Source organism: Bos grunniens, chromosome 26 (assembly GCF_055505025.1).
Source record: "Bos grunniens cultivar Pamir isolate PY7600 chromosome 26, Bosgru_T2T1.0, whole genome shotgun sequence".
Classification (NCBI taxonomy): domain Eukaryota; kingdom Metazoa; phylum Chordata; class Mammalia; order Artiodactyla; family Bovidae; genus Bos; species Bos grunniens.
Genome location: NC_141190.1, coordinates 44057905 through 44077214, shown reverse-complemented (window position 1 = coordinate 44077214; position 19310 = coordinate 44057905). Strand labels below are relative to the sequence as shown.

The 19310-nt window shown below is 55.2% G+C and overlaps 1 protein-coding gene and 2 long non-coding RNA genes across 8 annotated transcripts in view; 1 reads left to right on the top strand and 2 right to left on the bottom strand.

Moving 5' to 3' along the window:
- The window catches only part of EEF1AKMT2 (EEF1A lysine methyltransferase 2), a 70809-nt gene that overhangs the window by 35098 nt on the left and 16401 nt on the right, over positions 1 to 19310 (top strand). The gene's annotated exons all lie outside the window — the stretch shown is intronic.
- LOC147344505 (uncharacterized) lies at positions 2277 to 6692 on the bottom strand. The gene is made up of 2 exons (XR_015155509.1): positions 6558 to 6692; positions 2277 to 6024 (listed from the first exon to the last, which is right to left on the bottom strand). It is a non-coding gene; the product is annotated as an uncharacterized LOC147344505 (long non-coding RNA).
- On the bottom strand, positions 10049 to 13212 carry LOC147344504 (uncharacterized). 5 transcript variants are annotated; one of them, XR_015155511.1, is made up of 4 exons: positions 13096 to 13212; positions 12462 to 12573; positions 11748 to 12307; positions 10049 to 10325 (listed from the first exon to the last, which is right to left on the bottom strand). It is a non-coding gene; the product is annotated as an uncharacterized LOC147344504 (long non-coding RNA). The 5 variants fall into 5 exon arrangements; XR_015155512.1 differs by lacking the exon at positions 13096 to 13212 and having other exon boundaries at positions 11748 to 12205; positions 12462 to 12599; XR_015155514.1 differs by lacking the exon at positions 13096 to 13212 and having other exon boundaries at positions 12039 to 12205; positions 12462 to 12599.

Genomic DNA, 19310 nt, shown 5'->3' with positions numbered 1-19310 from the left:
ATTAAACTATATCCGTAAAGCTCTCAAAGGCTGAGGTGACACTGCATGCGTAAGATGGCATGAGGGCAGTGTCACAGCATTCTCAAATTATCCTTGTGCCTTTCTTTGTTCCGTCTAGGAAGACTTGGTTTTTGCTGCTTTCAAAATTGGCCCTTGATAACTTGTTTTAAAGCAGAGTGTATATTATAGGTCAGGATATCGGTCCCATAGTCGATATTAGCTTGGTTTGGCTTTCTTGGATGGATTGATTGTATCCCACATCATCTACTTGAATGAATGCTCACATCCTTCTCCTGGTTGTGCCTCTCAGTCTTGCAGCAGAAGTCACTGATGTGAACTGTAGTTGGTGTGAAAGGAGATGTTAACTCGTGGTTTTCTGCAAAAGAATGGGTCCAGTGTAATGGGAAACTGAAATATGTTAGCAATAGCTGTGAAATATAATAGTTTCCCAAGTGCACACAAGCTCAAGAAGTTAATTGTTCATTTATGTTTGATACTGGGATTGAAACATTGGATTAAAACCAATTAAATGTTCCTAGAAGCAACAGAAAAAGTTTCCTGATTTATGAATAGAACCATTGAAATGGCGCAGACACAATCCATGTAAAGTAATGAGGTGTTTTGTTTTTTTGGCAAAGGAGAACACAAAACAGGCATAGGGAGTTCTTTTAAAAAACCTTCTCTTTAAAAACATCTTTTTGGACAAGGTCAATAAAATAACATACACCAGTAGGAAGGCCTAATGGGAAATCTAGGGCTTCACTTCACAAGGAAAACAATCCCCCTCCCCCAGGTGAGCGGCACAATGAAAATACTCTGCTTATTCTATCAGGGTTACATTCCTGAACTTAAGTCAACATCCTAAGTTACAGAACTAAACATGCTCTGCTTCTGCTTAGCAACCACAAATCCTTCCTTCACCAGTTGCATATATTTTGGATGTGGCTTCCGAAGTACACATTCCTTTATTTCGGTCAGCGCCCCGAGTTAGGAAAGGAGCGCTTTATTTTCCAAAAGCGCGACAGACAACACTCACACGGCTCCCCCCGTCCCCTGCCGCCCAGCACGCCACTGAAGCGATGGTTTCTTTAAAACCTCAAAAAAAAAAAAAACAAAACAAAACACCCCAACAACCCGGAAGCTGGACGTCTGAAGTCCACGCGGCCCGGGGTTTTCGTCCCGGCTCGTGCGGGGGGCGGCCCCGGGGTCTCTGGCTCCGGGCCCGGGCGGCGGCAGCGCGGCCGGGGCCCGGGGCCACTTCCCGCGTTCCGGGGCCTCCCAGGCGCGAGCGCGGGCGTCTCGGCTCGCAGGACGCCCTCTAGCCCCGCCGGCGGCGCGCCGCGACCCCCCCCGCCCCACTCCCCGCCCACCGGCGGCTGCGCGCACTGCACCCTCGCCCGCCGCCGCTGCCGCCGCCGCCGCCGCACGCCGCCCGGCTCCTGCACGCCGCCGCCGCCGCCGCGCCGAGCGCCCGGGCCCGCGACGCCGCCGGCAGAGCGCCGGACCCAGCGACGAGCAGCCGCGGTCGGGCGGCCCCGCGGCGGCGGCGGGCGCGGGCGGGCGCGGGCGGCCTGGCTAGGGCCGGTTAAAGGGACGAGTTGCAAACAGTTCAGGAAGTGACAAGTCGATTTCCTCCTCCCCGGGAGCAGCTCCGTACAAAGCGCTCGGCGCCGGCAGGAGAGCGTGCGCGCGGCGGCCGCGCGGCGGGCAGCCCGGACGACTCGGCGAGCGCCGGCGGCGACTGCGCGGGGGCCCGCGGCCGGAGCGTCCCGCCGCGCACAGTAAGCGATCCCGGGCCGGGCGGCGGCGACCGGGGGCCCGGTCCCGAGCGGAGGTCCCTGGCGAGTGTCCCCCGGCCGCCGGCGGTAGGGAGCCTGGCTCGCGGGGTGCACTGGCCTTAGCTCCCCCCCCCCCCTCTTTTTTTAATGTTTGTGTGGCTGATTTCCTTTTGGTCCGCCTGCCTGGTTTCGTGTGGGGCCGGGCGGTTTCTCTGGGCGCTGAGTGCCGCCGCTGGTGCATGCGTGAGACTTGTCAGAGCGCAGCCAGGGGAGCGAGCCAGCACGGCCCCTGCGGAAAAGTCTGCGCTTCCCCGGGGCGGGCGCGGGCACTGCTGCGCCCTGGGGTGTTCCCCGCGCTCCACGTCTCAACTTGAGCCCCGGCGAAGGCGCCGGGGACCCGGGCGTCCCCTCGCACCCCGAAGTTCCCTCATCGTTTTGCAGACAACTCTTTTGTTCGTGGAAGTTTGCGTCCGCCACCCCCTGGATGCGGGCGCGCAGCGGCGGGCTCCGCGGCGGCTGGACCGGCCGGAGAGGTCACGCTGGGGGTGGGAGAGTGGCCTGTCCGTGGCGGGGGGAAGCCCCCGCGGAGGCCGCGGCCACGGGGACTTGCGGAATGGGGTGAGGGTGGAGGGCCGTGCCGGCGTGGCTTTTGCACATGGCGAGAAGGGCCGTCCGGCACAGGGCACCCTGGCCGAGTCCCATCTTTGCCAGTCCTTGATTTGCAAGCCCGTGGGAGTCGGCTTCCCCGCTCGGGCTTTCTCTTGGTGGGGCAGGCACGAAGATGGGGAGGGCGCCCAGAGTCCGGGGAGGGCCGTGGGTTTTCATTGCCCAAAGTGCCTTCTTGGCCACCGCCCCCCCAACTCCAGCTCCCCAGCTCCCCACCCCCGCCCGCAGACTTGAGGAACAATACTCGTGGCTCGGTACCGGGTGGCGGAGCCCTGGCGAGTGTCGAGAGCCGGGTCCCTCGCTCCCGGACGCCCTCTGAAGCCAGGCTCCCTGCATCCGAACGCCGGGCTTCATTCACACGTACTGTACTTCGTACGACGGTGAACAAAGAACAGCTCTTTGCAGCATTTGATGAATGGGATTCTGCCTCCTATAGGCCACACTCCGAGTCTTCCATACGTTACAGCCTCCGGACTCGGGGGGGTGTTGGGCGAGTGGCCCCTCGCGCTGGGCAGCGCCCGGGGCTCGGGGACCTGGGCCGGGCGTTTGTGCCGCCGCCTCCGCCAGCTCGCCTTGCCGGAGCGGGTGCAGATGGAGCCAGGCTGACGGTTGTTCAACAGGAACAAATGTTTGTTGAATTGTTGGATGGTGGAGACAAGGGACTGTTTTCTATTGACTGCTGCAGGAGTTGGAATGGCATTGTTTATTGGCCTGGGAAGCCAGGCAAGCGTCTTGTGCAGCTTACAACATATTAGCAGACTTCCAAATGACATACTAGCATATGTGTTCCCAGCAGTTCCCACCGGCTGGAGGGAGATCCTTCCTTGATCCAGAATCCTGGACTCTGGGTGATTACAGTAAGAGGCTACCAGGTTTGAGGACTTGGAAAGGAATGGAGTTAGTAGACTGGGTGAAACTCACTGTTTCTGCAGTTGGCTAGGTTTTGGTTTCATTTTAATTTATTCACTTAACAGTAACTTGTCTCAGTTACAGTTTTGATACTGAATTGCCGATCTGTAGTTCTTTTTTTCCCTTCTCCCCCTCCCATTTTTCTCAGCTAGGGACAGCTAGATAAACTGAAAACAGCTACTTGTCCCAGTTTATAGGCCCATGTTAGTGGGAGAAGGTTTGGGTCTTAAGTTCAGGCTTGGTAACCCTTGACCCAGTGTCTGTGCTTGGCAAGGGCCGGGATCCTGCCAGCCATGGTCCAGACCGAGGAGCCAGCTCCCAGGGTGCTGCTGCAGCCCAGAAAATGAAAGAAAGGCACGGGGCAGGCCTGCTGCTTTCTCCAAGTGCTCCCCTCCAGAGAACAAGGCGGTTCCAATAATTCTACCCAAGGACTTCGTTTCCCCTGAGAAGTGATTATTGCGATGCAATCATTTTAACATAGAAAGCAAGTTTTAAATAAAAGCTTGCAGCATAGCTGCTGCAGAAGTGGGCTTGAATGTCCTCAGGCTAGCGGGACAAGTAGAGCATTCCACTGTTTTGATTGATGATGATGTTTTTAGTCAGTTTCTCCCTCCTGTTTTCAGCTCAGGGTAAGTTGCATGTAGCAGTAGCATTTTTGGAAGTTCGTAAAATTCTTGGAGGAAACAGAGCTTTAAGATACCGTATTGTAATCATGGCTGCTGCACTTAATTGGCGTTTTATGGGAGAAAGCCCTGTGGTTACCTCTTAGGCTCTTTCCCACCACGCCTTTTCGCCTTTATTCCCCTGTTGATTCCTTCAGTCTTGCCCAGCCCCTCCAACTCCCCCGTTCTCTGGGAGCCTAGTGGGCTGGGTGTCCTTTAAATGGGTCCAGGGAGCAGGCGCCTGACCCGTGATGGAAGCTCAGGAAAGGCCGCCAGCTTTCCTCCCCCTGCGGGAGGCTGTAGAGGAAAAGAGCCTGGCGTAAACTCTGGGAGCTGACGGCAGAGGACGCTCCGGAGCAACTTGGTATACCTTTGCGTTGCTCTTTGAGAAAGCACACCCTTCTTTCCCCACCGCTGGATGCCGTGGGCGCTCAAGACTGTGCCTCGGACCCACTGTTGGGTTGTTGCGTTGATGTTTTACCCAGGCAGTGTGACTTTTTTTTTTGGATTGCATAAAGTATGTGGAAAACTTTGTTCTTGCCCTTAAAAAAAAAAAGACTGAAATAAGCAAATACTCAGGTCAGCACAACTCCCATCATTACCACCACTTCACACACCTCTCTGATGTGTAATAAAAGAAACCTGCGGGCATAATTTGTTATGTAATACGCTGATAATACAAATTTCAGTTTTCGATGGAAACCAGATGTGGAGGGGCTCTCATTAATTGATCCAGCAAGGGGGACACTTTAATAGATTCACTAGCCCTTGTAAACCCCAGAGGTGATTTTTTTTTGGGGGGGGGGCGAGGACTTGAGAGGAGAATCCCAAACCCGGGACTTTTTCGAGGTTTTTGCCTCTCAGCTTCTCATCTTGCTGCAGCTGTCCTTTTTGTCAGACTCTTCCTCTCTTGAAAGAACCGGTTTGTTGCCAGCATGAAGCACATGGCTGGGTCTGGCAGGGCTCTGCTTGGCTTAACTCTGCTGGGCTTCACTCTCCTCCTCGCCTGGTCCAGCTGCCGGCCTGCCCTCCACCCTCCACAGCAGAGCCGGGCCGGGGGACTTGGGCGCTGTGAGGAATGCTGACTGGTTTCCCCCAGCTCTTTTCTGCAATGTCTGATCATCCAGGGAGAGTTGCTGTTTAAACTTGCCCAACGAACAAACTTTCCAAAATCATCGACTCTCCTTCTCTGATTAATTTCTGTGTTTGTTTCCTGCCTAACTTTATGAGGGTTCTTTTTACACGACTGAGTCACCTTTATTATGGCCCAAGGTCGGGGACTGCACTGTAATAGCTGACCCCACTAACAGTAGTTTCATTGCCTGCCGGGGATGTGAACTTTGGAAACAAACCCAGAGGTTTAGATACGCTGATGTGCTCGGAGACTCGCTTAGAAAATTTTTGTTTTAGCTCAGTTTACATTAACATGATTAATGACCCCAGCCACTGAAAAGTCTATATTCAAAAGCAATTTTACCGTTCCCGAGGGTTCTTCTTACGGCGAAGTAATTTTCTTGGCCAAACAACTTTGTTGTAAGGTAACTTCTTCTTTGATGTTTAATCCAAACCTCCTGTGCACACGGTTTTGGATCAAGGTTTGGGCTTCGAAAATTGCGGGTTGTGGTTTTGGTGGTGCCGGTCTTAACCCTCCCGAACTCTGGTCGGGAGGCACCCGGGTTCTTGTCTCGGGAAAGTTCTCTGAGATCCGGAGCATCAGCAGAGAGGGGAGGAAACCTTCCAGAGGAAACTTGGCTTCGGGGTGTCCTGGAGGAAGGATACAGGAGGCTGGAGCGGAGGACAAGCTTTTTCTTTTTCTTTTCCCCTTTGCAGTGATTGAAGATACTTGAGCGTTTTCAAAAAACGGAGACGTCTTTGCTGCAGCTGCCTCCTGCTCCTCCTCCTGCTGCTTTTTCCTCATCTTCTTCTTCCCTTTTTTTTTTTTTTGTTAAGTGTGGGTTGATTGAGAGGGGAAATGCTGATGGGTGGGTCTGAAAGCAGCCTTAGGAAACCTAGAAAATAAAAACACATTTGAAGGACTCTGGAAGATTTTGCATTTCAAAGGGTCTACCTTGTAGAATTTCACATCACGTCAGGGAGAAGTGTGACGGGCACCCCGCTTCTTTATGATTCTCCTCTCCTGCTGCGGGGTGGGGGGTGGGTTGCTGCACGGGACTCTGCTTTTTGCGGGGGGGAGGGGGACAGCCTGGCCAGACTGTGCAGGAATATCTCACAGCACCCCCCCGCCCCCCGATAGGCAGCTGTAGTCCCTGGAGGGACTTTTTCTACCCGGCTCCCCGCTCAGGAGGTGAAAGCAAATCATGTTGGTAAAAAGCCCATTTGACCCCAGAACGCAGGACCAGGCCAACTCCTGGCTGTTCTGACTCTCCCACAAAACAAAGAAACAGATTCTCCTCCTGCGATGATATAATGGGGTTCCCAAGATGCAGGCCTGTACAAAAGTTGGGTGCAGTGGGATTTAGCTGAAATGGGGGTAGGCTTATTTCAGAAATAATAGCAGTGCCCACTGGTTGTGGAGGCTCACCCTTGCCAGGGGCTTTGCATCCACTGTCTCTCAACTCTCAACGCAGTCCTGCAGTTACAGCTGAAGAAACTGAGGCTGAGGGCGGCGCCGGGACACAACAGCTGGAAGACTGAGCAGCTGGGGGCTCTGTTTCATTCTCTCTGGCTCCACAAGCCTGCCCGCTCTCCATACACCGTGTTCATAAGATGCGGAGGCACTGAGTTCTGTTTTATCTCAAAGCATAAATTTTGTTTAGTCTTGTTAACACCACAGGGAAACTTAGAAATTTTAACTGCCTCTTTCCCTTGCCCCTCTGTTTTCCGCAGTCTTTTTTTTTTCTTCCCCCTTTAAAGGAATGATTGAATTCTATTGCTGTATCTGCAGTAGGACCAAAGGCAGTGCCTCGGTTGGGAAGACTGAAATGTTTCGCTTTGTCTTTACAAAAGACAGATTCACAGGAAAATATGATTATTCCTAGTGACCTTCTGGGGGAAATGGGAAATAAATCTGGCAGCCCATTAGAAGCATCACCATGTATGCAGATCCCATTTTCCCTTCAAAGAGATTGTTAAAAGGATTTCCAGCATTTATCTCCTTTTTTCTTTTGTAGCTGAGTGAGATGTTTCAGAGTAAATCATTTTGTGGTACTTGCCACCCCAGGTTTGCACAATATGACGTTCTCTTTACATGTCCAAAGTAATCAAATAACTGAATACAGTTGTCCATCCTCCAGTGTGTGGGCACTTGGTATGCCCCAGCCAGGGCTGGGCAGAGGCCCTGTGTTCTGTCTCAGACAGATGGCTCTTTGCAGGTTGATCCTGGTTTGTGTGTGGGGGTGGAGGTGGTGGGTGCGGGGGAAGGCAGAGTGAAGACGCCCATCTCCAGCAAGGGCTGCCTGGCTGGGTCTTCTGGCTTTTGTGCTCCTCAGGGGTTTGTGGGAGAGGCCTGGGACCCCTCCATTGACTGAGTCTTTAGCGTCCACAGAGGTGGTCCTCAACCTTGGCTGCATGTTAGAATCACCTGGGGAGGTTTAAAAAAAAAAAGTGTGGATGCCCAGACAGCATCTCGGACCAGTTACATCAGAATCTTGGAGAGAAGGGGTGGGACTCAGCGTTGGTATTTTTAAAGCTTCTGAGTTGATTCCGTTGTGCATCTAAGACTGAGGCATGAGGACTGGAATAGACTCCGCGTATACCTCTCTCTCCTTCGTAGGGGATTAGGGGCCTTCCTGTTCAGGAGTGGAATAAACCTATTGGAATTTTCCACTGCTGCCGCCATGTCTCAGCGAAGGAGAATCTGAGCGGTACCCACCCCTGGGCCCAGTGCCTGCTGCAGGCATCACATCCAGGTAGTTCTTGTTTCGGCCCGGCCAGGTGCTCGCTGCCCCTCACAGGATTTGGTACAGCCCCTCTGAGCCACCTCCTTTCTGGAGTGAAGAGGGCAGGTTTTATTCGGTCTGCTGTCACGTAGGCCCCGCATTCCTTCTGGAGGTTGGGCACATGGTGTCTGTGTGGGGCTCGGGCGGGAGGAAGCAGTTTTGTCCATCGGTGATTCTCAGAGAGCTGCTGGGCCTTTTCATCTTGGTTTGCAGTGAGTGTCATACTGACAGCCACCCAAGGGTACCTGACTGCCGGGAACCTGTCCTTCTACATACTTGAGAATCACGTTTTTCGTAGAGTTCCATTTCGGGTGACCAGGGGCTGGGAGAGCAGGAGCTGCCGTGGCCCGCTGATGGAATCTTACAGAAGGTGAATCCCACCGCCAGAGATGGGGTGACTTTTCGCCTGGTCACATGGGCCAGTGTACAGAGAGACCAGAATCTGTGTCCCCGCCCTCCCCCTGTCCCTGGGTCCCCTACTTAAGTGCTGCCTCCTCTCCGGTGAGACTTTAGGACACTGTCTTGCTTTTAAGACAGCGTGCTGTGCAGTCCAGACCCACAGGCAGCGTGGTCCTCATCCAGCGCTCTTTAGCCTGGTGAAACATGCCCTCCAACACCCTCAGTTGGCTTGGACCGTCCATCCCAGATTTCACTTCCTCCCCAGCGTGGGGGCAGCAGGCCTCCCTTTGGTCGTTGAGAGTACAGGGTTACTAAGTCTGCCATTGTCAACTGGGAAAACTGAGCCCCGAGGGGAAGTGCTGAAACCTCGGGCTTGATCAAAAGGCCTTTGGTCGCTTTGGCAAAGGTTTGTCCATCTGCTCTTCTGGGCGCCGGTGGTGGTGCATAAATAAGGGCTCTTTTTCCTTCACTAGGAGTTGGGTTCGGGCCTAATGAGGTGGTCAGGCATGGGGGGGAGGTTTGTTCTTCCTGCCTTCATTTAGCAGACACTGATTGGACACCTGCTGGGCATCCCTCGCAGAGCTGGCCACTTTTCTTCATTCATTCACTGAGTCCTCAGCACAGCCTGTGCCTGAGGGACTCGCTCCGTCGCTTGCTGAAAATGCCACTGCTTAGAGAAATGACTTGGCCTTGGGTTTGAGGGATGGTGACCTCCCAGCTCTTCGTGATGGCCTCCATCTTGTCCCTGCCACCAGGCTCCCTTTTGGCCAAGTGGCTGCCCCCGGGGCAGCAGAGATGCGCTTCCTGCTATAAGCAGGGAGCATCGTCCGGGGAGATGGCCCCTGGCGGTTAGAGATTGGGCACCGAGCTGCCACCTCTAGGAGGGGGCCAGGTGGCCACGCGCCAGGGCCTGCCGCGGGGCCCGGGGAGCAGGGTCTGCCCAGGCCTGTGTCCCCGCAGTTGGAGCAGTGTCCCCGCAGTTGGAGCAGTTCCCCCGGGGGGAGGCGGTGGCTCGCCCTGAGAGGCCACCCTCCTTCCCGCCGCCCTCTGGCTCAAGTGCCCTGACGGCCCGGTTGGGAGAGGCCTGTGCTGCGCCTGGAATTCCCCTTGCTCTGGCCTTCATGTTGGCCCGGGGCCTGGGAGTGCAGGGAGGTCCCGGGTGCCGCCTGCAAGCTGCCTCTCTGCCGGTTTGGAGGTGGAAGGACACAGGTCTCCACGGCCAGCTGCCTCTGCACTCAGGATGCGGGGGTGGGGCTGGGGTCTGTGGTTCTGAGACTGCAGGCAGGGTCTGGGATGCAGGGGGCCCTCTGTGGCATGGTCCTGGGGGCCCCCTCCTCCCGAAGGCCTGGGGGCAGTCAGACGATGGGATTCCCCAGGGGAGGGTGGCGGGCCCGTGACGGCTCACTTGCTGGATCCGGTTGGCTGTGTGACCCCTGCGGCCTCGGGTCTCTCCTCTCGCCCGCCCTGCCTCCCAGTGCTTTCAGGGTTGGGTGGGGGCCTGTCCAGGAAGCCCCCCGGTGAAGGGTGTGGTGCTGCCCGTGGGACGTGAGCTGGACTGGGTGGGCAGAAGTTCTGCCAGCCAGAGAACTACAGAGGAACTTGGGCAGGGAGGAGGGGAAACCCAAGGGCAGTTTTCAGCTCTGGCATCAGTGCCCAGGGTTTGAATCCCAGGTGTGCCCTCTGCTGACCGGTTGCTCTTAGGCAGGACTGCCTTTGCTGCCTGGGTTCCCTCGTCTGGAGTGTGGTCCGGCCTGGGTTGGGGGGAAACTGAGGGAAACCACGGTTGGGGACACTCGGAGCCCAGCGGACGTCGGGGTGTAGCCCGCGGCAGGCATGTGCTCTTGGTGGGACCGATGAGGGGAAGGACTGGGGTAACTGTCCCTATGGCCAGTGGGTGACTGGACGAGGGACAGAGCTGTGGGGACTTGACTTGGAGCTGGACCTGGCTGGCCAGGTGAGGCTGGGTCAGGTAGAGAGCCTTTCTTCACTCCCAGTCTCCCTTGGTGGGCGTCCTGTGATTTAGGGGAAGAAGGGTGAAGGCCCACGTTACGACCTGGTTTGCTCTGTGTCTCTCAGCTAAGATGGGCGGAGTCTTTTGAGCTTTTTTGCTTGGGAAGCAAAATCTCCTGTTTACCAAAGGTGATTGAATTCGGTCCTGAGCATGGAACACTGGATGTGTGTCATGGTGTGGCCCCGTTATCTTGCCTCCACCCTCACCACCGTCTGGGAAGGAATTCTGTGGCCACTTCCTGGCCGCACCCCTCTGAGGACTGAGGGTGGCAGGTCCTTCACTGTCTTTAAGGTTCTTCGCAGACTCGCCATTGCTGATGTCTTTATTTTGCCCCTCCTTTCAACTTGCTGAGCTGCCTTTCATAACTGCCCATGTCCTCTTGGGTCAGGTTATGTGGCTGGAGCTGGGGCGTTTGCTGAGGCACGTTTCACCAACTCCTGGGGTGCGAGCCCACCGCCTCCAGAACCCCTCTGCCCGCCACCCCCACCGCCCACCCCCCGCCCCCGCCGCCCCTGGTTTCTCCAGCAGCAAGAGCTCATCTAAGCTCATCAGAGCTTTTCAAATGAGTCCTTGACTGGGATGATGGAAGGGAGGGCCGTCCCCTTCCCAGGGAGTGGGTAGGCCAGTGGTCCCTGGCGGTCTCCATTCCCCACTTCTTCTTATTTTCATGTTCATCTTTCTGCTTTTCTGGCCATGCTGCGCGGCCTGCGGGATCTTCGTTTCCCACCCAGGGATTGAACCTGCGCTGCCCACAGAGGAAGCATGGTGTCTTAACCCCTGAACTGCCAGGGAAGTCCTCTTGGTGTCTCCTGAATGTCCCCTCATTAGCCCCAGCCTGGCCCTCCTGTGGGGCGAGCAGGGTGGACAGTCTTGGCCCGAGAGGTCGCTGCTCTGCTTTGGACAGCTTTGGGGAGACCCTTTCCTGGGGAGACCTTCCTGGGGAGACCCTCTCCTTTGGGGAGCTTTGGGGAGACCCATTCCTGCAGGGGTGCACAGACTAATCACTGAGTCTGGGCGGCTGCCCCGACTCCGCCCCTGCCCTCAGTCTGGCTTGGGTGGCTGGGGCTGGCTTTAGAGAGCTCTCTCCGTAGAGGACCCACTGAGGTGGCTGGCCTGGGGTGGCCGACACAGACCCTTTTCCTGGACGTCACGAAGCTCAGTGACCAAGGGGCAGTGTGAGGGGGGTGACCAGGACATCCGGGCTGCCTCCGCCCTTGCTGGATGACCACAGAACACTCTGCATGCTGGTTCCTACCTCCCCCCCCGCCCCCCGCCCATTCCCAGCGCAGTCCTGTTCAGTCAGTGGCTAGGAAGCGCCTACGGTACGTGTCAGCATCTTTGAAGAATCCGAAGATGAGTGACCCTAATCCCTGCCTTTGAGGAACTTGTGGACTTGAGCGGCAGACAGTCAGACTGCACTTACGTTCATGCACTTCCCACCACGTGCCTGGGGCAGTGTAGTGGACGTGTGGGTCCATGGGGCACTGGTGAGCCCCCAGTCCCGTGGGAGTCACAGGGGGTTCATTTAAACCGAGCCCTAGGGAGCAGGGCTGAGCAGGAGGCTTGAGGAAGGAGGGGTTTGGATGGATGCAGACTGGGTGGGGGCGGGGAAGGAGGCATTTTAGAACAGGGAGCAGGGAGCGCGGAGGCGTGGCGGCTGGAGACCACCCCCTCATGGTGGAGAATGACCTAGGCTCGAGGGTGGGAAGCGCACCGCTGTGCCCGCAACTCAGCCGTGAGTCAGGATGGTGCGGGCGTCGGATGGAGGGGTCCGGACGTTATCCTGGTGGGCCGGGAGCTGGGGGCACTTGGTGATGCTTCTCTCTCTGAGAGGCTTGGTGCTTGGGGAGCGGCACTGTAGAGTGGGGTTGGAGCAGACACCTCGGAGACCGCAGAGTGACCCAGGAGAGAAGGCAGGGATGAGGGTCAAAAGAGGCAGTGGTTGGTTAGTCGGACACTCGCTGGAAGCTGGCGAGGAGGCAACTGGGAGGAGGAGATGGGAACAGCCTGCTCCTTACCAGGGGCCCCCTTCTGGGAAGACTGCTCAGGGGTCCCATCCTTTTGACCTCTGAGTGACCTCCTGGGAGAGCCCAAGACTAGCCCCCTACACAGGGAATTATCACCAAGTGGTACCTACTTGACCGGAGGCACGTGGTTTGTGTTGATTTTAGTTGCAGCTCTTGCTTTCAGTGGGAGCACTTGGGATTCCCAGGACCTTCCAGAGTTCCTTGCCTGCACCTGTACTGGAACTAAAGGAATCAAAATGAACAAAGCCTTTTGGCATTGCATGAGCTGGAAGAGTCTGATTCAGGGTAAACCTGCTTTTTTTTTCTTTTCCCCTTAAAGGAGAAGAAAGTAACCACATTGGTGTGATGGAAAAAAGGAGTCTGGGTGCCCTTTGGGTTCTGCTGTAGCGTGTTCTCGCTGGTGATCTCAAAGGGTGGGGAGTTGCTGACACAAACACGCGAGAATGTTCCGCACAGGTCGCCTGGCACCTGGCGCTCCTGTGGACCCCACACCCTCAGACACCAGCCAGGGTTCCAGGCCCTCGTGGCTGTGTGGCGTGTGGCTCAGGCCCAGAGCACGATAACGAAGGAGAAGAATGACTCTCTAAGGCTGGGCCCTTCAGCAGCCCATCTCGGCGTTCAGGGTGTGTTTTCCAAGCCTCGTGGGGGTTTTGTACATCAGCATTTAGTCTAGAGGAGAGAAGTTAAGTAAGCTGGCTGCTCCGGTTCATCTGATTCCCAGGGCAGTTAGCAAACCGCCCTCACCTGTTAGAAAGAAAAGTAAGAGAGTGGTCAGGCCTGGTGAAGGCTGAAAGGGACCCAAAAGGTGAGCTGCAGAGCAGAGGGGAAGAGCCACGCCCGTCAGGCACCTGGACTGCCGGTTGAGGCATGTAGGGGGTGGCCTGTCCGCAGGTGATTGGGTTCTAATTTGCTTAAACGGAAAGTGTCAGATTTTTAAACCTTTTGTAAGATTCAGGCATGTCCCGAGGGCTGCAGAAAAGACCCCAGGACATCTCTGCTCTTGGTCGTGGCCCAGAGCTCTCAGCTCAGCCTCTGAAGAGCAGGGTCAGCCTGGCACAGGCTCTGGGTCGGCCTGAGGGCCCCTGGCCTGCTGGTGCCCTCCTCAGCTTTGAAGTGTGGATACCTGGCCAGCCCTTCGCCTGCACCTGCTAGAGGAAGAGCAGGCTGGCCTCGTCTGCCTGGGGTCTGGGTGGATCTGTGGGGAGACCAGGCGACGTCACGGGAGGCGGTGGGGTAGACTGTATGGTCTGCAGAGCTCGAAACGTTTACTGTCCGGCCTATTACAGAAAAAACAACAACAAGCTGACCCACTGCCTGTATGGATGGGTCTGTATACCAAACCTGTGCTGTTCAGCGTGGTAGCCGCTTAAAGTTTTTTCCAGCTTTATTGAGGGATAATTGACACAATTATGATTGTTTAAATTTAAAACAGTGGAATTAAGAATTCAGTTCTTCACCTGCAGTAACGACTTATCACATGCTCAGTAGCTGCGTGCGATTCCTCACTGTCCTGTTGGAAGGCGCACATATAAAACTTAGCCCAGCGGCACAGAACGTTCTAGGGGCAGAAGTGTGCTAGACCTGGTCTCTCATGCGTGTGTTAAATTGTGTCTGACTCTTGGCAACCCCATGGACTGTATCCTGCCAGGCTCCTCTGTCCATGGAATTCTCCAGGCAAGAATACTGGAGTGGGGCTGCCATTTCCTTCTGCAGGGGATCTTCCAGACCCAGGGATCAAACCTGAGTCTCCTACGTCTCCTGTGTTGGGAGGTGGATTCTTTACCCCTGAGCCACCCGGGAAGCCCAGACCGTCTCCCAGTGTGTGAGGGAACCAGAAGGATGGAGGAGGCACCTCAGGGAAAGAAAGGACACAGGCTTCCCTGGCCCTAAAACATAGGGTGCAGAGTGAGTTCGTTGACTCGGAGGTGATGGAGAAATGTGTGATGCGACAGAGGGGGGCCTCGGCCTGGAGTGGAGAAGCTGCCCCCAGACCTTCCTTTTCTGTGACTGTGGGCAAGCCCCTCACCATGCAGACCATGGTGCCCAACTCCAGGTGACCAGTGGCTACGCGAGGACCCCCTCAGCCTTGCCTCTCCAGCCTGTGACCCCAGCTCCTCTACCCCCGGCTCCTGGCTCACCTGGGCTTCCCCCCGTTGGTGTGTGTGTGTGTGCACACGCAGGTGTACACACACGCTGGGCTGTGTGGAAGTCCACAGAAATCCCCCTTTGCCTGTGTTCCGATCACACTCCGCTCCAGACCACCTGGACCCGATGGGTCGTATCACTGTTCCTCCTGGGCTGGGCTGGGCACATTTTTGTTTTGATAGAATGGCCGTGTTTTCCATGGGCAACAGATGAGGAACTACTCTATTCATTTAGAACGGTGGCTTCTGTGTAGCATGAGGAAGGAAGAGACGTTCCAGGCCCTGCCACTAGCCAGCATCATGTGGCTTTCTCCTTAAAATGCCGTCAGCTGCAGCGCTGGGGCAGTCTGTTGACTAGCTGGGAGCTGGCTGAACTGTAGCTCTTGTCTTGCTTGATTCCCACATTCGCTGACTCCCAGTCCCTTTGGAAGCTAGTTAGGGGTAGAGTCATTCCGAGGTGGGGCAGCAAATGTGGGGAACGTGGATGTGAGTTCTGTGCGTGGGGCCCGACTGTAAATGCGTTGCTGCTGGAACTGCCTCCCCGCGTTGCTGGACGCTGGTGGACTTGAGGTGGAGAGACGCCGCGGGGTTGTTTTCCGCTGAGCTGTCCCGGGCTGGGGCTCACGGCCTTCACGAGATGCTGCGTTGTCAGGAGTCCGGTCTGCTTGTGCCCTTGGGAACGGCTGGGCCTGTCCACGTTGGGTTTCCGTGAGTCCAGTCTGCTCGCATCGCCCAGCTTAGACAGTGCCCGCTCCCTTTGCATCAGGATGAAAACATCTCCAAAATGCAAGCCTGAGATATCAGGGGGAGTTTCCCGGACTTTGGGCAAGAGTGCAAAAGGGAGGAAACCAGATAAGCCTGGTGCATTTAGCCACAGAAAGTTGCGTGAAAGAAGCGCTTGGTGAGGAGGAAGTTGGGGTTAAGAGGACACGCAGCAAGAGCCCTGGAAGCCCAGGCTTGATTGCGTACCCTCCTCTGACACTCGGCTTGCCTCTAGCCAGCCACTCAGGATGGTCTCCGGGGCCTGCCCTCTAAGGCTGGTGGGGGCCTGAGAACATTGGCAGATTGGGCTGTGCCCGGGATTGCTCACCGCTGGTCTCACCACCCAGAAAGGGGCAGTATGTGTGTCCCCCAGAACTCTGGTACAGCACCTCACCGTGGAAGTGGCTCGTTACTTAGGGAGCTGGTGCTGGGTGAGCACCTGCTGTGTGTCGGCCCTGCGCCTATATTTTGTCTGGTGGTCACCCAGGCAATTGGCTGTTGGCTTATGAGCCCCACTCCACAGGAGGGGACTGAGCTGCGGGCATATCCGAGTGCAGGCCCATCCTCACGGGCTGGATCCCAGTTCTTCTGTTCCAAAGCCCATCTCTCCTCCACACCCGGTGCTATCCCTCGTTGGGGACCGTGCCACCATCTGCAAGAGGAGTCTCTTCTTCTCTGGACAGCACTCCCCCTGAACCCCGCCACCACCACTGTCTTATGGCTTGCGGGAAGAGAAGTAGGTTGCTCTGTGGGTTGACATTTAAGAAAGCCTACTTGATGGAGCTGTCCTTCTGAATATGTGGTTGTGGTACAAGAAGGCTTCATTTGTCCCAGGCTGTTTTGAAATCAGAAGCAGGAAACCCCCGTCTCATTTCTGTATCTTGCATAGAGGTCATCAAAACAGAACCCTGTGTTCTGTGCGGGAGTTGTGATCGAGGAAGCCAGCCACGTGTAGGCATTGGGGCTCTAGAACCATCTCTTCCGTCTGCCGGCTTTACTTGGATTTGTTTAAAGAACTTGGCATGGAAGCCCCCCTTCCCTAATACCCCACTGTGGGAGAGGCTGGAAGGGAGCCCCTCCAGTGAGGGTGGGCCAGACCCGGGCCGTCCTCTGCTCCCAGTAAGACCGCAGCTCACGCACCTCTCTGATCACGCGGCTGGGAAGGCAGGCCTCTGCCGTTAGGGATTGCGAGCGTCATGGTGCTGCCCTGGTGTGCTCTGAATTTCAGACAGTCTGCGCTTTCTAGTCCTTTTTAGGGCTTCCTCTAACTCAGAACCAGCCAGGAGTGATACAGATGGATATGCGTGACTGTGGGGTACTCAGGGCGCAGCCATCAGGCTCTTGAAACAGAGATGAAGTGCGGTTGTCCGGGTGACTTCGGAGCTTGAGTAGTCAGTGTCCTTTAGAGCAGAGGCTGTGCGCCCATGGTCTGGGGGCCAGATGTGGTCCCCTGGCAGAGTTTGTTTGGCCCCCAGGGTGCTCTAGGCACTTCCGCATTTCTTGACAACATTTAAAAACCATGATTGTACAAAGAAGTCTAGATGGTCAGCTTTTTCTGACACATCAGAAGATCTTTAATATAGTATTATCCTGGGTCCTCTTTCCCCCGCCCACAGCCAGGCAGGGGTAGCCAGCCATCCAGCCCCCCGGGGGCTCCCTGCTCGGCAAAACAGTTCCTGCCCATTAGGCTTCACTTGTTTCTATTCCCTGCTTGGCTCTGGAAGATGTTTGAGATCACTGAAGTGGACGTGCCTTTCAGAAGGCAGGTTTAGGTTTTCTGGTTCCCCAGGTTGTATGGTTCAAGGTGCGCGGTGGTGGAAATGCCCAAGTGCACAGTCATTCCCTCTGTTATCTGGCTGGTTGTGCCACCTGCAAGGAAACTGACAGAGATGAGCCAGGGAAGTGCTCTGTTCATCTCCGTGAGGCTTCCCTCTGGCTGCTCCCATTGAACCTGCCCGCACGACCCCCAGTCCGCTCCGTGAAAAATGACCCTTGACTCCTGGAAGCCAGTCTCTAGCCTGCGGTTCCCCCCGGTTGCCCTGCAGATCGTTTCTGTCCCCCCAAGCCCCTAAAGTCACACTCAGTTGCTTCACCCAGTTTAATCTTCTTAGTTCGAAAGTGCTCCCATGGTTTTAATAGATGATGTAGGATTTTCTTTTTTTAAACAAAGATTTAATCTCTAAATTATCTTGACAGGCAGTCTAGCTGCTATGTATCAAGTAGATAACTTCTGCTGGTGGTCGAGAGAGAAAAAATTTCTCAGGGTAAATGAGAACACGCTTCTCAGAGTCTCTCAGCTTATTCTTTTCGACAGAGACTCAATGAACCAAGTGGAAGCAAAGAGCCTCCAAATGGCAATTTCTATTTTTTTTCCCCTAGGAATTGAGTTTTTCTTCTTGTATTCCTCCAGGTATTTAGTATCAGTCACTCCTTTCATTTACTCTTTTTTCTTCATCCCCATTTTTTTCCTCCTGTTGTGGCAGATATTCTGCCTCCCCATCTGCCTCCTCCTCCCCTCCCAGCCAGTGGCTTCCTTCCATGCCTGTGGGCTTTGTCCAACCCCCGACCCCCCAGGGCCAAGACTCCTGAGAAGGACCCCAAAGGCCCTGCCCCCACTGGTATTCTTGAGAGCATTCTAGGCGCTGCTAGGAGGGCCTCAAGGACAAGCACTGGGTCATCTTTATCTAAGTTCCCACGTCCTGGCCCAGATGAAGTGCTGGCAGTGGGACCTAGACCTTCCACCCCTTTCTGACCTCATGGACATTTGCATGAGACTCAAACCAGTCCATCCTAAAGGAAATCAACCCTGAATATTCATTGCAAGGACTGATGCTTGAAGCTCCAATACTTTGGCCTCTTGATGAGCCGCCTCATTGGAAAAGACCCTAATGCTGGGAAAGATTGAAGGCAGGAGGAGGGGATGACAGAGGGTGAGATGGTTGGATGGCATCATCGACTCAATGGACATAAGTTTGAGTAAACTCTGAGAGATAGTGGATTTTCCAAGTGATTCTAGTGGTAAAGAACCTACCTGCCAATGCAGGAGACATAAGAGACATGGGTTCGATCCCTGGGTCAGGAAGATCCCCTGGAGGAGGGCATGGCAACCCACTCCAGTATTCTTGCCTGGAGAATCTAAAGGACGGAGGATCCTGGCAGGCTACAGACCATAGGGTCACCAAGAGTCTGACGTGACTGAAGCGACACGCACGCTGTGACTAGCACGCACGCTGGGAGATAGTGAAGGTTAGGGAAGCCTGACATGCTGCAGTCTTTGGAGTCACAGAGTCAGACGTGACTTAGGGACTGAACAACAGCTTTGATGGACCCCATTTTTTTCATCTGCAGAATTGTCCTCCCCTCCTAAGTATCCGAGTTCTAAGGACCAAATCAAGTAGAACATGGGTTTTCAAACTTTCCAGGAGCATCAGACTCACCTGGAGGGCTTGTTAAAGCCCTGATTGCTGGCCTCTGCTCAGAGTCTCTGATTCACTCTGGGTGGGGTGGGGAGTGAAACTTGGCATTTCTAACAAGTTCCCAGGTGAAGCAACTTGCTGCTTGTCCCGGGACCAGGACTTTGAGAACCACTGCCCTGGTAACCACGTTGTTGAAAGAGGCTCCAGCGTTCACCCCAGCAAGGGTGTGGTTCCCAGCCAGTGACTCTGATCCCCTTTTTACTTTGCTGTTCTGCAGACGAACACACAAAGCTTTGCATCTTTTTAAAAAAGTATACTTATTGACTTATTTGGTGGCCAGGCCTTAGTTATGGCACATGGGATCTTTTGAGTTTTGGTTCCCCAGGTAGGTTTATTTTACCCTGTCTCATCAAGGAAAGGCCGTGCGTGGGCTGAGCTAACATCTGCACGGAGATGCTGGGTAACCTGGCTCCTCGTGGGCAGCTTGGTCCCCTCACAACGCGCATGCTCTGCCTCTGCTTCCCACGACTTTGCAGGTATCAATCAGTCTTGAGGCAGAGGCGCCCTCTGACTCAGGTGTCCTGAAATCAGTGTTGTTGTCAGTGGCGGCTGCCTGCCTGCGAAGATGGATTTCACC